Source organism: Lycium ferocissimum, chromosome 12, assembly GCF_029784015.1.
Source record: "Lycium ferocissimum isolate CSIRO_LF1 chromosome 12, AGI_CSIRO_Lferr_CH_V1, whole genome shotgun sequence".
NCBI lineage: Eukaryota > Viridiplantae > Streptophyta > Magnoliopsida > Solanales > Solanaceae > Lycium > Lycium ferocissimum.
In genome coordinates this window covers 47,453,900-47,466,923 of record NC_081353.1, presented here as the reverse complement: position 1 = coordinate 47,466,923, position 13,024 = coordinate 47,453,900, and positions in this window count along the sequence as shown.

The window sequence follows — 13,024 nt, the reverse complement described above, 5'->3', positions numbered from 1 at the left end:
TGTTAATGGAGGAAGAAAATGGGTTGAATGTGTGTGTTAATGGAGGAAGAATATGGGTTGGTTGATTTCTTGAAAAGATATTTATGATTGATGATCAAATTGAATGTGTGTGTGTTAATGGAGGAATAAAATGGGTTGATTGATTTCTTGAAATGAAGAAGAAGAAGAAGGGTTTAGTGATGAAGAAGATAAAATTAATGGAGGGTTTAATAGTTAATTAGAGGTTGGTTAGTGTAAATATAATTAATAAAAGAAAAATCAAATGAAAAAAAGAAAGGAAAAGAATATAAAATTAAAATTTAGAAAGTTCCAACGTGGCACTGACGTGGCGCCGATGTGGCGGAGAGTGTGCAACACTCTCCCTTGTTGCATCTGGTCATCTAATTTTTTTTGTGCCATGTCAGCCGAAAAAGGGTACAAAAATACAGAAAAAATAAGGCCAGGGGGGTAATAGGTCGCCTACAAAGATTAGGTGCGTCATAATTAATCCGAGTATACGTTGAGGGGCATTTGACTATTTTCTCTATTATTTTAATACATATACAGAGTATGAGCAAAAGCTATTTGAGTTCCCGTAAATTCGTAACTATCACACTAGATCCGCCCCTAAATGACGTCGTAAAATGCAGCTCTCAAGAAGAAACGGATAGTCTTTCTATTCGCTGGAAGCTGACGTTATACAAAGATAGTATTGCGAACCAAAGATACCTAATGGAAACTGTTAGCATGGTCGTGATGGAGGCATGACAAAAGGAGAGTCCCAAAGGTGTAGTCCACTATACTTCAAAAAGAAACCAATTATACTGCAAATGCAATTAGACTAGCTGCAGAAAATATGCTATCCTCTCATAACAACACGTTCTGACTGGAATTAGAATTCAATAATCATATCATATCTATATATCTATCTATATCTATATCTATACTATTTTAAAAGCATGAATATAAATATTAGTTGACCAAAATATCCTTCAAATATTGAATGATTTTTATACCCTTAATTGTAATATTAATTTATACAAGAACATATACGGAAAGGATACATTTGCAATAGTACATGTTAGGATCAAACTTGTGGTACACTAGGAAGTTAACTCACAAGAAGCTCTAATCCTATTAGGAACGTAACTCATGTTACTAGGATCTAATCCTTTTTTGATCAAGATTACTAGGCTCTAATCCTACAGAAACTAAATAATAGTATTCTAATATAGATTGTTGTTCTTAAGAGGTTTCCGTGTCATGATAATTATTTTGTTCTGGCCTTTCTAACAAAATATACTTTCAATCCAAGTTTAGTTTTCTTAATCTTTTTTTTGGTCAAACGAACACATTTTTTTTTCCTCATTTAAAACACCTTACAACAACATATTATTGTAAACACCATACCTACATAAACATCCTACTCAGACTACTTTTCTATTTACATTACCTATTTATATAGTTCTTCTATCCACTCTCTATCTTTACATTTTGCCTTCCTCTTTAGTATGTCAAAAATCTTCACTTTTGTCTCCTGTTGTATGAGCTGAATTACCCCTTGGGGTCTTGGTACCCTCTGATGCCACAAGGCTTCATTCCTGGCTGCCCATATATGGTATATTAGTGCAGTCCATACAGGCCATATCAAGCTTCTACTTATCCTTCCCTGGCTTTCCTTGCAAGTCTTTTCCACATCACTTCCAATGCCATGTTCCTCCCTTGCATCTGCAACCATTGGATAACATCTTCCAAGCAGTAGCTTGAGTACACACACTCAAAGAACAAGTGTTTGATAGTTTCTTCACAGCTTCCACAGAGTGTGCATTTTTTTCTTTTTCTTGCTCACTCCCATTCTATGTAGCCTTTCTCTAGTTAGGAGTCTTCCATGCATTGCTAACCAACTAATAAAGCTGTGTTTTGGGATATTAGCATTGGCCCATACTGCTCTCCACCAAGGTTTATGTGTACCTGCATTCATTTTCCAGTGATACCCACTACTTATAGTGTACTTGCTATTCAGCTTCAGCCACCAATTACCCACATAACCATTTGCATATTTGTCCTTGACTCCAGATTTTTTTTTCCAATACCAGCAACTATCTTGAGGGGGACGATATTGCCACCAGTTCTTATCTTTTAAGTATACATGATTGATCCACTTCACCCACAAATTATCAGACTTGTTTGCTATATTCCATACATATTTGGCAATAGTTGCCTCATTCCAAAGCACACAATCAATGACCCCTAGTCCTCCTTCCTTCTTTGGTTTGCAAATCATATCCCAAGCTATTAGAGGAGGTTTGTTTGTGTGCACTTGACCACACCATATGAAGTTTCTGCAGACTGTTGTAATCTCCTTGAGCACACTTTTTGGCAACACAAAGATGGATGACCAATAAGTGTGTATGTGCATGAGGACTGAATTCACAAGTTGTACTCTCCCTGCAAATGTGAGGTTCTTAGATCCCCAGGCTTTGACCCTTGCCATCATCTTTTCTATCGGTACGTCACAGTCCATAGCAAACAGATGTCACAGTCCATAGCAAACAGTCTGTTTGAAGTTATTGGTACTCCCAAGTACTCAAATGGAAGCATACCTTTGTTGTAGTCTGTCAGTTCGCAAATTTCCTCTTCAACCTTCTTGTCCGTGTTGGCAGTAAAGATATTTGATTTTGTGGCATTAGTTGTGAGAACAGATGCTTCTGAGAAATGTCTTCAACCCTCTCAGCATGTGTAGGACAAATATAAACACTTCTTTGCTAAAGATGAGCATGTCATCTGCAAAGCAAAGATGGTTAAGTTTTAATCCTTTGCATTTGGTGTGAAATTTGAAATCTTCCTTCTCAGCCACCCAATTCATTATTCTAGTGAAATACTCCATGCACACCACAAATAGTAAAGGAAATATGGGATCCCCTTATTTGATTCCTCTCTTCTCTTTAATATCCCCATGCAGTTCACCATTCAATGCAATTTTGCACTCAGGTGTGGTTATGCTTTCCATTATCCATTTGATATATTCACATGGGAAATTCAATCCATACAACATTTCTTCTACAAAACCCCACTCAACAGAGTCATATGCTTTCTTTAAGTCAATCTTGATTAGGCAACTGCTAGTAGTGTGTTTCCTATTGTATAACCTGACTAAATCCTAAAAAATCAAAATGTTTTGTGCTATGGATCTGCCTGCAAAAAATGCACTTTGATTATCAGCAATTATGTCAGGCAGTACCAGTTTCATTCTTGAGCACAACATCTTGAAGATTATCTTATAAATGGTGTTACAGCAAGAGATAGGTCTGAAGTCTCCTACTATCTCAGCATGTATTCCTTTTGGTATCAAGGTTGTCACTGTGTCATTTATTCCTTTAAGCATTTGACCATGCTCAAAGAACTCTATTACCCCAGCAACAACATCTCTTCCCACTATCTCCCAATAGTTTTCTTAATCAAATTGATGATTGTGCTCCCCTCCCAAATGGTTTTACCAAAGTTCTTTCCTATTGAGATAGGAATTAATAGGAACTCTATTACTTCCTTTTTCTTTCCTCAGTTCACTCTATCCACAGAGACATGTTCCAACGAGAATTCTTTTTCAGGTTGTACCAATCAAGTTGATCAAAATTCCAATTGAGATTTCATGTCTTATAATTATGTGACACCCTTTTCATTTTAGTCAGTCTAGAAAAGAAGACATCTTTCTATATTCAAAATTAATTTAATTTTAAACTCTCATTTTACCCTTAATGAGATGATTTAAATTCAAAATATTTTATTTTCTCCTAAACTCTATGCCCAGTCAAACACCAGGGATGGAAGGAGTAGTGTAGATTTAACTAAGGGTGTCATGGGGGATGGGTTGGCCTGGTCCCGTCCTGGTTCTGGCCCAATTTGGTCACGAACTTGTCCAAGTCCACCATGTTAAAGGGGGACTGGGCTTGAGGGGATGGGGGATGGGGGGACGGGATGGACCAGCCAAAAAATCCCACCTAGGCTCGTCCCGCCCGGTCCAGTTTGAGCGAATTTTTTTTAAAAAAATAAAAATAAATTCTAGCCGTTGAGGGCCCCCACCCCAACGGCTCCCTCCCCGTTCCCAACGGCTATCGAGTCGTCCCCCCCCCCCCCCCCCCAAAACCCCAAATCAGCCCTTACCCCTAACTTTAATCCAACCACCCTCCCCCACCCTCCCCCCCCCCCCCCCCCCCCCCCACAAAGTTTTATTTAATACACTTTAACACTAATTCTAAACTATAAATACTCCCATTGTAATTCATTTTTTTCACACAATTCTCTCAACAATCTCTCTATCTCTCTCTAATATTGTTATTATCTTCAAGTGTTTTAGTGAAAGTTTTTATTTTTACTTTTAGTGAATTGGGGAAGATTTGGATTTTGGAGCAACTTTGAAGCTTCAATTTCAAGTTTCAATATTAACATCTACGGTTACGTCTGCTTTTACGCAGATGTTTGATACAATCGTTCCATCCCTTATTTATTTGCATTTTTTATTTGAGAATTAATTGTCATACTTTATCTTATTTTATTTTTTGAAAATTATATATTATGGCTTCCGAGAAATTGTCTCAAGTGAAGAATTTTGTTAGTATGCATATTGGTGGTGGTAGTAGTAGTAAGCCTAAATGTGGTAGTTCCGGTAAATTTAAACCTAGTGTTAGAAAAAATACGAAAGATTTTACTCATGTTGATGAAACTGATTTCCAAAATCCCCCGGTTTTATTGATGTTTTTCCTAATGAATCTAGAGGTGAAGATCTTGAATTAGAAAATGAGGCTAATGAAAGAGCTTATGGTAATATTGATTTAGATGAATATGAAAATGATGAATTAGAAGAAGGGGAGGAATTAGATTTAGAAGACACATCTGCTAGTCCCATTACCGAAGCTCCAACTCAGACACCATCTCAGTCTGGAGCTGGCCTTCCCCCTAAACCTCTTACTCGGGGTAAGACTAAGGTGGAGCGTGCTAGAAGAAGTCCTTGTTGGAAATTCACAAATTATGATAAAGAAAAACAAATTGTATACTGTCATAAATGTAAAGCATTCTTTGTTCCACCCTCAATTTCCACTATCTTTGTTCCAACCTTGATTCCCTTGACCTTGCCACCAAGATCCCTATTATGACCTTGGTGGTTCAGACGGGAACCCCTCCCCCCCACTTGATTGTTTATAAAGTTGGCTTCCTTCTCTCACACTTGGAAGCATTGCTCGTCTATTTAAACCCCTTTACAAGATCCTACCGCATTAACTCGCTTGGAGCCTCCCGCTAACACATGTTTCGTGAGAAGATCCATTTGAGTAACCAACTTTGCCATGCTCTCATTCCTTTCTTCTTTCTTCTTGATTGCCTCCCGTGACAAGACAAATTTGGAAGGACCTCCTTCAACCACTTCCGACTCCCTAGTGTGCCAAGTTTCATTGGTCTCAGTCAATTTATCTAGGAGAGCACTCATCACTGCATAAGAGTTTTCCATCACGGACCCACCCGCAATATTATTAGCCACTGACTTATTGCCCATATCAAGTGACCGGTAGAATGTTTGGAGGAGAACGCTATCGGGCAACCCATGCTTTGGCCAACTCTTAACTTTATTTTTTAAACGAGTCCAAGCTTCACGTAGAGCCTCAACCAGAAGTTGACGAAAGTTGTTGATTTCCTCAAGGAGTTGTAAAATTCGGGAAGAGGGGAAGAACTTCTTGAGGAATGCTTGAGTCAACTCCGCCAAAGTAGTAATAGACCTAGCTGGAAGATCATCCAACCATGCGGTGGCCTCACTGCGAGAGAGAATGGGAAGAGCCTCAACCTGACCGTCTCGGAGACGTTTGAATGCACATTAGCAGTGCAAACCCCAAGAAATTTTTTTATGTGCCTATTCGGGTCATCCGTTGGTAGACCCCCGAATAAGCCCTTGGTGTTGAGCAGGTGCAACATAGTATTGTTCACAAGGAAACTTCCGTTTTCTTGGACTGGAGGTTGGCGAATAGTGGCTGCATCATCCGACTCCAAAATCATTTCATCATCAGAGTTCTTATCCCCCATTGCACCTGAGACAACACAACAACAACAAATAAAAATAAGAAGAGAAATAAAAACTAAAAGTAGAGTTTTACACTAATTGGTAAATTTCTAGACCATATTCTCCCGCAACGGCGCCAAAATTTGATACGCCCAAATTACACCTTTAATATTAGGAGTAAGCAGTCGTAGTCAAATATAGAACCCAACAAGATTGGGGCCGAATCCCACAAAGAATACAATGAAAAAAATATACTTGCTAAGTGTAACGCTCAACTGTTAGTCTATATTTCAAGGGAGAGAGGAATATAATAATGATTGGTTTGGAGTTTGATCATTAATGTCTAAGAGTTGTTGTTATAAAATGTAAACTATTGGTAAAAGAGACTAAGGTTGCGGTTCCAATGCAAAGTAATACAAATGGGTATCAATTCAACTTCTTTAAATGTCTAGATGCAATTAAGCATGGGCTACGTAACTTTATCAAAAGTCTCTCAACCAAATTGATAAATATCATTACTAAGTTTCTCAAGCCTTAGAATTTGGAAAATGTGAACATCCATTATGTTTCAAGTTAGCTTTCCTATCTCTAGCTCAAGCTATTAGATAGATTTAATGACCCAAATCCTTGTTATTTAACTCTTTTCCTAACTTTCACTTTCTTTCTCAAGCAAAGTAAAAGTACTTAGGCAAAAATAATATTTGCAACCATTAAGAGACATTAAAGCATGAAGAGTTGATAGAATGCTTCTTTAACGTAAAAATGAGGTTTAAATATGAAATCCAATAATATAACTAACACATTTGGTCCCACAACTTTAGCTAATGGGTTTAGCTACTCCTTTCCATTAAGTAAAAGACAAAGGTAAATAAAGCATTCATAATGCTTACAAAGTTTTATGGAAGATGACAACAAAAAGTGGAAGATTCTCCTTAAAAGCCTTCGACAACCAATATTCAATGTATTCAATGCTTAAAGACAATAAACTAAAGTGTAGATGCCCATTACAAAACCCTAGAAGAATATTTATACATCCCAAAAACGTGCAAGAAGATTGGACAAAAATGCCCTTGCGTGCCTCTTGAGTCACGGTCCTGGGGCAGACACTGAGCGCAAAGATGCGAGTCTCACGTTTACACACAGGTCTCGCGCGTTGCACATTTCAATAAGTTCCTTTTCAGTGATGGCAAGTCGCATTGTAAGTCCGTGTTTCGTAGGTAAGACGTGCGAGTCAATCATGTGAATCACGGGCAATGCTTTTTCTCTCCAAAATTTTACTCTTTTCTCTAACACGTTGTGCGTCTCATGTGCGAGTCACAGGCTTGACCTGCGATTCACAGGCACTGCCAACTTGTATCCTTGGCTCATTTTTGCTCTTTTTTTTTTGCTCATCCCTTATCTTCCAATGTCTAATCTTTACAAACACTCAAAAACGTAAGAAACAACAGAAAGCACACTTAAAGAGTCATAAAAGATCACAAAAATGGCATCAAATGTCTGTGTAATATCACCAGACATCAACCCCCCCCCAAACTTAAACTCTTGCTTTTCCTCCGGAAACTAAAACCACACTGTGACGCTACGACAAACATTCAAACATCTCAAAGTATTAATGACTACAATGGTGAGAGCAATCAGTTACAAGCATGCCTTCAAGATACGCCTACCCCTCATTCTTCTTTTGCAAAACATGATGCATTCATTCAAAAGTTGAGGATTAAATACACCACTTCATTCGGTGAGACAATGCTATTAGCCTCAAGCAAGTAGCCAAGAATCCTAGGCAGAGAAATAATTCTTTCATTAAGTGTTGCAATCCATATGCCTTCACAAATGACCAAAGAAAGTCCCAAAATACACACATTTACAACAACACAAGGGACAAAAGACAAAGGAGAAGAGAACAACTCACACTTACAAAAGATGTACAAGTGCACAAATGTGATGCCATAGGCTTGCCCTTCAAGTGTTTCTCCACTAATGTAAACACACTTTGTTCGAAATCAATTAGGACTTGCGGGCTGTGTTGCAAGCTTTTGGTTAAGGTAGGGTAAACTTTGGATAAGAGAGACTAAAAACCTCCCAAAGCACTACACTTTTCCTCTATTAAAACACATTTCCTTCAACGTATTCACCCATTTCTTTCTCTTTTCATGTCACCACCTAGTCATTCCTTTATTCACAACTTTTATTTCACTAGTCGCGCCTTTTTTTTACGCGACTTCCACATCATAAATTACCGATCGCCACCCCCAAACTTAGGATTTTAGCCGATGTTTGCATTTTCGAATCACTTGGAGAGGTAGGGTGCCTAAATATAGGTCAATAAAAAAAAAGGTAAGGCTTGTAGTATAGGTGTCAAACAAAATATTCAAGGCTCTAAAGGGGTTGACAAGGGAAAACATGCCAAGGGTAGGAAATTTAAAGCTTAGAAACGGTCCAAGGAAAGCCTAATATCCTGTTTCAAACCAAGCATTGTTTAATATTTCGCCTTTAAACACTTTCCGGGCAAGTTCTAGATCACAATCATGTACAAGACTGGAATAACAATGTTACACCTCGAAAAATTTTCCATTGATGTACAGTGATTAGGCTAATGAGAGATATGAGGTATACGATGTTTCAATAAGTAAGACATAGCAATTGATGATTCTAAATGAGATTCGAAAGACATTCGATGTTACACAAGAAAGTTGCCAAAGAAGGTATGTAAGCGATAAGTTTCAGAAAGGATTTATGAGTAGTAAGTTGATGACAACTTAATGATGTGTTGGGGAAGAGTTATAATGCCCTTAGATTGCTAATGAAGTTATAAACAAGTGCTAAGAAGGTTCCATAAGGATTGGAGATCAAACGAGACGACGGGATCAAACTTGGTGGAACGGTGAGTTCCACGCCAGATCCACGGCCAGCATTGCATTCCACGGACCGTGGATGGGTCCGGAATTGCCAGCGACAGAAGGCAGCTGGCTGGTCATGAACCAAGACCAGCTCCACGGACAACGGTTGTTCCACGGACCGTGGAACGGTCCGTGGAACACCCGACGGTGAAATGTTTTAAGTGTTTAAATATGTTCCCAACTTCATATTTTCATTTCCAACATCTCTCTACTTCTCTCTAAGACTTGTAGGGCTTCATAAATATTTCATGAACAAGGATTAAAAGGAAATCAAAGGTGGTTATCATCAAACCAAGTGAATCAAAGTAAGAGAAACCATTAAAGTTCATCAAAAGCAAGAAATCCAAGTGAAGGAAAATCTAAGGTTTGGCTCAAGAGAGGTTTATGCAACCAAGGTTCGATCCTACACCATCCAAGGTGAGTTTTATGATGCTTCCATGTATTATAAAGTGTTTAGAAGATGAAACACTCGGATTACGAAAGAATATAAGAAGTGGGTCATGAATGTGTGAATAGTAGCACTTTTGAGTAAACGTTTGGAACGAGTTATGATTCTTGATGATTTATGACTATGATCATGTTATAAATGATATTGAGAGTATGGAAATCGACATTGTATGTGAATGAACGTGTTGTCGAATTATGACTATGGATATAGATGAAGTGTAGAGAATTGTGAAGTAAGAGTAATCTAGTTGACTAAAGGCTATTGTGATGCTATTATGAACGTTATTATTGATGTTTGGGAGTTGACATGTAATACGAGGAAAGTCGTATAAATAAAGGAGATGCTGTCCGATTTTCTCTAGAATTAGTTATTAATGCCAAATGCTATCCACCATCTAATATGAGTATGCACTTCAATGAAGGTAGAACGTGAGCTTTGAAGAAGAACGCTCAAGTGATATAATAGTTGCGCGAAAGGTATGTAAGGCTAACCCTTCTTTTATAAGGCATGGTTCTTGGACCAATTGTTCATCTCTTATGAGTCCGTGATACTTTCTGATGATCCTAACTCGAGAAGCTATTAAGCCAATGATGCGATTGTACTAAGTTCCTTATACGGCGAGTAACGCTCTAAGGATAGAATGAAATGAATGACGATAATAAGAAGGCTAAGAGATAGATATGAGTTAGCATGTATGTGTGCCTATGAGAGGCTATTGCGAACCCCGAGCTTATATGGCCGGGTAGAATATGATAAGTATGTATGTATATATGTATGTGTGCCCATGAGAGGCTATTGTGAACCCCGAGCTTATATGGCCGAGTAGAATATCATGAATACGTATATCTATATATAACGACGTGCGCGCACCACTGCAGTTGGGTACGAATAACACTGAGCCTTGGTAGGGCCAGGTACGGATAACCCTGAGCCTTGGTAGGGCCAGGCACTGAGTCATGGTAGGGCCAGGTACAAGAAACACCGAACTTATTGGTCGGGTACGCAATATAATAAGCTATATGTATGACATCCATATGAGTACGACTATGCTATGTGTATGATAACGATTAGAGTACGAATATGTTGAGACTATGTAAGTGCCAAGTAAGGGCTATGAATATGCAATGTATATGATATGAGCATGAGTATGAAGGGAGACATGAATACGAACACGAAAGTAGATACGAAAGGTAAATGAGTAAGAATACAATTGTATGTACACAGTACGAATAGAAATGGAACGTCCTTATGGGAAAGAGGTAAGTGCTATGATGATGATACTATTGTCTCCCGACTATATTATTTCATATGTTACCCTTTATGCTCCTATATTGATATTGATCATGCTTTACATACTCGGACATTCTTTGTCTTGACGTCCTTTGTTTGTGAATGTTGCGTCATGCCCGCAGTGGCCAGAGACACATTTGATCCATGTTGTATTTTTTCTCGGGGAGACTACATAGCGAGCTCCATTTCTTTGGAGTTGCAGCTTTTGGTACAGATTCTTTTGTGTATATATTCATGGGCACGGCGGGGTCTGTCCCTTCCATACGTTATGATATGATGTACCCTTCTTAGAGGCTCGTAGACATTGTGTATATGGTTAGATGTGTTTGGCCTTGTCGGCCTATATTTTGAGATGTTGTTTGGTCGCCTTGCCGGCGTATGTACATTTATATGGGTACAGATGTTATTGATGATATAGATATGTTGTTGCCCGACGAGATTAGAATGATGATGAATGAAAAGTGTGATGTAATTATGTGGCTCACCTAGAATGTGATGTACAAGCATGTTAAGGGGTGCCCGGGTGGGCTAGCACCGGGTGCTCGTCGCGGCCCTCGAGTTGGGTCGTGATAAAAAACACCTCACAACACATGGCACATGGATCACTTCACTGTTTTCGAATTACTTCCCAACCGAGCATTCAAGGCATCATTAACAATTAAATTTCTAATAAGCAAAATGTCACCACATGAGTTATGCTAGTTAAGTCATTCAACTTCAAGTACTCATGTACAATTGGAAAAAAAATTGAGAGGTACATTTTCAAAACAAGATAACAAAAGTACATGCCATAAACTCATTACCATCACCACATAAGTCAAAACACTCTGCTACACCTAACAAAAACAATGAAACCAACACCTACCTAAACATTCCAGGTTCAAGAAAACCCAAAAGCAACAAAAACTTCCACACCATCATACCAAAACATGACATCATCATACCAAAACGTTAGCTACCCCACCCCTAACAAAATAAAGATGCAGTGTCCTCAATGTATCAAATGTAAAACAAGAGGTAAGGGGTTTCCTGTGGACACATCAAGGTGAAGTCAGGGTCTAATCAGCAGGAAGGACTGCCAAAGGTGGTGTAAAATTAGGCTTACTACTCGATAGCTCCTCAGATGCAGGTCTAGTTGTCTCAAGATCGACTAACTATGGAGGGGGAGCATTATTTGGAGGAGCTGACGAAGTACTAGCTGCATCGACACTCTAACCTCGGATCTCTGGCCGCTCTTCTATAGATTTCTGTAATGCCATGAAGGTGTCTACATCTACCTTGTCAACACAGGCAGCCAGGGCCTCGGTGTGGGCTCTCTCTAACCTTGCTTTTTCGAATCATTCGCACTTACTCACACCCTACACTCGGCTCACCACCTTCTTCTCATCATCTTCCACTTTTCTCTTCTTGACTATTTGTTCATCACGTGAATCGGTGAGCCGCAGTAGGTCAGAGTAGGAAATAGTCTCGGCTAACGTGTGGAAAGACCATCCCGATTAGTTTCATGTCACCTTTCAGTTCGAATGTACACTTTTAGCATGTGTAAGGTACATTCAATATCGGGAAGACTTCTTACCTCCACCTCAATCTTCTCCAACGAGCCGATTGATTTGTCGCTCTTGCATCTTAGGATGTTCCTTCTTCATTTCCTCAAAAGCTATTGCCTGTGGTGCCAATGCTAACTCAATAGCATCTTTAAAAAAATCTAGGAGTTCATTCACGAGCTTGTTCACTTTGGCATCTGCAAGTCTAATCATCTATATACCTTCTCTTGGAATACCTTGCCCTGATGCTGGAGTAGATGAAGTGGCAATAGAGGTGGAGGGTGTGGAAATTGATGCAGTGGTAGGAGCGACAGTGATCTGACCATCTGTGTCAATGATTTGTGGGTCAAGCTCAGTAATGGTAGCCCTTGGTTGCTACCCGATCTTCTTTCTCTTGACCCTAATCCTGGTGATGTCAAGGGTCCGCTCAGCTTTCATCAGTTTGTCAATCTGATCAATCGTTGGTACTCCTTTTTGCCAACACAAAGCTGTTATTTTTCCTTTGAGCACGCTCCTTGAGCTCCTTCCGAATAACCTTCCCCACGTCAACAATGAATCTCGATATGAGAGATGCAATCATAAAGGCTTTCTCGATGGAAATATCAGCATCATTCTTTGACGATAACACTCCGAAATATAACAGACCGAAAAAAATTGAAGTGCCTTTTAAATGAAACGGGTAAGCCAATCGGTGTTCGTGGCAATTAAGGGACAATTCCGGGATTATCCCCAATTGTATTTCGAATGGGGGGCCCCCCCCCCCGATCTCCCTCTTTTTTCAAATAGTAGACATTTTTATAAACAATCTTTTAAAGAATTT